Here is a 5,134-nt window from a genome sequence, read left to right as displayed (position 1 = left end):
CTCTTGATTTCTAGCTTTCTCTACCTAGTTCTTCTAGCGTTTGCCCTTCTTCCGTAGCCAGTCAACAGCGTCAGGTTGAGCCTGATGTAAAGTTTCGAGACCTCCTTTGAATCTGGAGAGGTGGCAGTCGTTGACTATGTGGGTCATAGTCTGTCTGGAGCCGCAGGGGCAGTTCGGGTCGTCTCTGGCTCCCCAGCGATGGAACATAGCGGCGCACCGGCCATGGCCTGTTCGATAGCGATTGAGGAGGGCCCAATCATAACGTGCTAGGTCAAAGCCGGGTTGATGCTTGCAGGGGTCTGGGATGAGGTGTTTGTTCTTTACCTCAGCTGACTGCCAACTCTGTTTCCAAGAGTCTGGAACAGAGAAGTTCAGTGTAGGCGTAGGGGACCAGATTGGGTGACGAGACGTCAAGCGTTGGACAGGGTGGGCGAAGATATCCGAGTATATTGGCATAATGGTTATGCAAACAGACTCTCATGCCTGAGGCTCCAATCCCAGATTCAATACCCCTGTACCACCAGAAGCCAGAGCAGAATAGTGCTCTAGTTAAAAAAAAAAAATTTTGTGGTCCGGCAGGTGGTGCAGTGGATAAAGCTTTGGACTCAAGCATGAGGTCCTGAGTTCAATCCCTGGCAGCACATGTACCAGAGTGATGGCTGGTTCTTTCTCTCTCCTATCTTTCTCATTAATAATAAAATCTTTAAAAATAAATAAATAAATCTTAAAAAAAAACTGCAGTCAGGCAGCAGCGCCCCTCCCTCACCCTTCTCCCATCTTTTATGCCTGACGCAGAGCTGTCTCCTCCACCCCTGGGCTGGGCTTCAGAGCTCACAATCTCCCCGTTGTCTAAATAAGGAAAGGAAGAGAGTCTGAGGGTCTCTGCTGGAGGATTAGCAAGCACTAAAAATAACTATTATCTGACCTAAAGAATACAGAACTAAGCCTCCACACCTATGGACATCTAATCTTTGACAAAGGGGCCCAGAATATTAAATGGGGAAAGCAGAGTCTCTTCAACAAATGGTGTTGGAAACAATGGGTTGAAATATGCAGAAGAATGAAACTGAACCACTGTATTTCACCAAATACAAAAATAAATTCCAAGTGGATCAAGGACTTGGATGTTAGACCACAAACTATCAGATACTTAGAGGAAAATATTGGCAGAACTCTTTTCTGCATAAATTTTAAAGACATCTTCAGTGAAACGAATCCAATTACAAAGAAGACTAAGGCAAGTATAAACCTATGGGACTACATCAAATTAAAAAGCTTCTTCACATCAAAAGAAACCACTACCCAAAGAAAGAGACCCCTCACAGAATGGGAGAAGATCTTTACTTGCCATACATCAGACAAGAGTTTAATAACCAACATATATAAAGAGCTTGCCAGACTCAACAACAAGACAACAAATAACCCCATCCAAAAATGGGGAGAGGACATGGACAGAATATTCACCACAGAAGAGATCCAAAAGGCCGAGAAACACATGAAAAAATGCTCCAAGTCTCTGATTGTCAGAGAAATGCAAATCAAGACAACAATGAGATACCACTTCACTCCTGTGAGAATGTCATACATCAGAAAAGGGAACAGCAGCAAATGCTGGAAAGGGTGTGGGGTCAGAGGAACCCTCCTACACTGCTGGTGGGAATGTCAGTTGGTCCAACCTCTGTGGAGAACAGTCTGGAGAACTCTCAGAAGGCTAGAAATGGACCTACCCTATGACCCTGCAATTCCTCTCTTGGGGATATATCCTAAGGAACCCAACACATCCATCCAAAAAGATCTGTGTACACATATGTTCTTGGCAGCACAATTTGTAATAGCCAAAACCTGGAAGCAACCCAGGTGTCCAACAACAGATGAGTGGCTGAGCAAGTTGTGGTATATATACACAATGGAATACTACTCAGCTGTAAAAAATGGTGACTTCACCGTTTTCAGCCTATCTTGGATGGACCTTGAAAAAATTCATGTTAAGTAAAATAAATCAGAAACAGAAGGATAAATATGGGATGATCTCACTCTCAGGCAGAAGTTGAAAAACAAGATCAGAAAAAAAAAAAAAAAAAAAAACTAACACACAAGTCGAACCTGAAATGGAATTGGCGTATCGCACCAAAGTGAAAGACTCTGGGGTGGGTGGGTGGGGAGAATACAGGTCCAAGAAGGATGACAGAGGGGGTTGTATTGTTATATGGGAAACTGGGGAATGTTGTGCATGTACAAACTATTGTATTTACTGTTGAATGTAAAACATTAATTCCCCAATAAAGAAATTTTTAAAAAGCCGGAAAAAAAAAAAGAATACAGAACTAGTGAGCACAGGTGGCTTTAGATAACAATTTATATAAAAAAAAATTGAGGGGGTACTAAACAATTGTTCTATTCATGTTCCTTTGAAGAAAAGAGCTAACCATCTCTCACATATGGTGGCAGGGATCTAACAGGGGCCTCCTGTATGCAAAACATGCTTTACCTACTTGGCTACCTCCTGAGCCACAGTTTTTCTTGAAAAATAAACAGGAAAGGGGCCGGGTGGTGGCAGACTTGGTTGAGTGCACTTGTTACAATGCACAAGGACCTGGGTTTGAGCCTTCAGTCCCCACCTGTAGTGGAAAGTTTTGCAAGTGGTGAAGCAGTGCTGCAGGTGTCTCTTTTTATCTCCTTTATCACCCCCTCCCCTCTCAATTTCTAGCTGTCCCTATCCAATAAATAAATAAAGATAATTTAAAAAGAAGAAAAATAAACAGGGAAAAAAGGGAAGAAAAAGAAACTTAACACATGAAAAAAGGGAGAAATAAGATAGAAAGTAATTAGGTGGGGGCCGGGCAGTAGCGCAGTAGGTTAAGCACACATGGCGCTAACCTAAGTGCAAGGGCCAGCGCAAGGCTCTTGGCTCGAGCCCCCGGCTTCCCACCGTCAGGTGTGCAGGTGTCTATCTTTCTCTCTCCCTCTCTGTCTTCCCCTTCTCTCTACATTTCTCTCTGTCCTATCCAACAACAATGACAACAATATTAACAACAACAAGATGAAAACAAAGGCATCAAGCCCCCGCAATAACCCTGGAGGCAAAAAAAAAAAAGTAATTAGGGAGCTGGGCAGTGTCACACCTGACTGAGAGCGTATATTACCATGAACAAGGACCCAGGTTCAAGGCCCCAGTCTCCACCTGCAGGTAGAAAACTTTGTAAGCAATGAAGCAGTGCTGCATGTGTGTCTCTCTGTGTCTTCCTCTTCCCTTTTGATTTCTGTCTCTACCCAATAAACAAATGAAGAAGGAGAAGGAGAAGAAAGAGAAGAAGGAAGAGGAGAAGAAAGTGATTAGGATAAGAGCTACTTTGGGTGGTGGTTGGTAATAAGGAAGTGACTTTTGAATTGAAGCTGATTAAAGACTACATGTCAGTTTGAGAGCAAAATACAGATTTCCAGACCTCCTAGAGTTAACAAAAACAGTAGAGGCGGGGCTGGGTGGTGGCTTACATTACCATATGCAATAAAGACTTGGGTTCAAGCCCCCAGTCCCTGCCCATAAGGGGGATACTGCCACCTCTCCAGATTCAAAGGAGGTCTCGAAACTTTACATCAGGCTCAACCTGACGCTGTTGACTGGCTACGGAAGAAGGGCAAACGCTAGAAGAAGAAGAAGGGGGATACTTCAAGAGTGGTAAAACAGGTCTGCAGATCTCTCTCTCCTCTTTCTGTCTCCTTTTCCCCTCTCAATTTCTGTCTGTCCTATCTAATAAGAATATGAAAAAAAAAAAAAAGGCAGGCATAATGGTTATCAAAGAGACTCTCATGCCAGAGGCCCCAAAATCCTAGGTTCAATCCCTTGCACCAGCAGCTGAGCAGTGCTCTGGTTAAAAATAAAAATTTAGGGCCTGGGTGGTGGTGCACTTGGTTGAGCACACATGTCACAGTGCTCAAGGACCGAGGTTCAAGCCCCGGGTACCCACCTGCAGGGGGAAAGCTTTGCAAGTGGTGAAGCAGGGCTGCAGGTGTCTATCTCTCTCCCTCTCTATCCCCCCCCCTTACTTCTTGATTTCTGGCTGTCTCTATACAATAAATAAAGATAATAAAACAAAAAAATTAAAAGGAATTTAAGAATTTTAAAAAAAATAAGAAAAAGTTTGCCAGGAGTGGTAAATTCATGAGCTCCAGAGATAATCCTGGTGGCAGTAAAACAACAAAGAAACAAAAACCAGTAGGGACAGGGCCCAGGAATATGTATTTTTTTCTTCCAAATGATTCAGGGCACACTAAAACCAGACACCAACTGCTCTAGCACTTTTACTTTCAGAATCACACCTGTCAAACTTTAGGGGTTGCTTCCAATTCCCAAATTGGGCAGGTGGGGGAGGGCTCTTCTTATGCCTGTGTGAGGGCCAGGGCTAGAGCAGGGGCCAGAGGAGTAGGACTATTTCTGGTCAGGTGGAAGGAAGATAAGATACAGGAAGTGAGTGTGCAAAACACAGACGCACACACACCAAGACCTACCTCTCTGGCTGTCACATTCTAAAACTAATCTCCAAGATGACCTTCTGGGGGCTAGGCTGTGGTAAACCTGGTTACGCAGACCCAGGTCTAAGCCCCTGGTCCCCACCTGCAAGGAGAAAGCTTCATGAGTGGTGAAACAGGGTTGCAAGTGTCTGTCTCTTTTCCTCCCTATTTTCCCTCTCCTCTCAATTTCACTCGTCTCTATTCAGTAAGTTTAAAAAAAAAAAAAAAAAAAAGACGACCTTCCCTTAGCCAAGCACTGAACCCTCTCCTATTCTCAGTGAGAATGTGAGGATTGCCATTTTAGCAGTCAGAACGGGGACTAATCACTTACTTAGGGTACATTGCTAACAATTGTTGCTGGCCCTCTGTCCAGATGTATTTATGATCCTGGGCCTTGGGTCCATGTGTCCACAGAATGACAGCGGACACTGAGAACCACAGGATCTAATCAGAGGAGTCCTCAGCTTCTCCCAGCCTGTGTGGCCACGGCCCAGGACTCCCCTGAGAATTACAAGTCAAGAACCCCGTTGTGTTCATTTATAAATGTTCATTATTCTCTTCTTCTCCACTACCCAGCTGTCAGCCCGTTTCCCACTTACTTGTTAGCTAGAACTCTGGAGTTTCC

The sequence above is a fragment of the Erinaceus europaeus genome, chromosome 12 (assembly GCF_950295315.1).
Source record: "Erinaceus europaeus chromosome 12, mEriEur2.1, whole genome shotgun sequence".
Taxonomy (NCBI): domain Eukaryota; kingdom Metazoa; phylum Chordata; class Mammalia; order Eulipotyphla; family Erinaceidae; genus Erinaceus; species Erinaceus europaeus.
The sequence above is the reverse complement of the archived record's forward strand: the minus strand, read 5'-3'. Positions refer to the sequence as shown.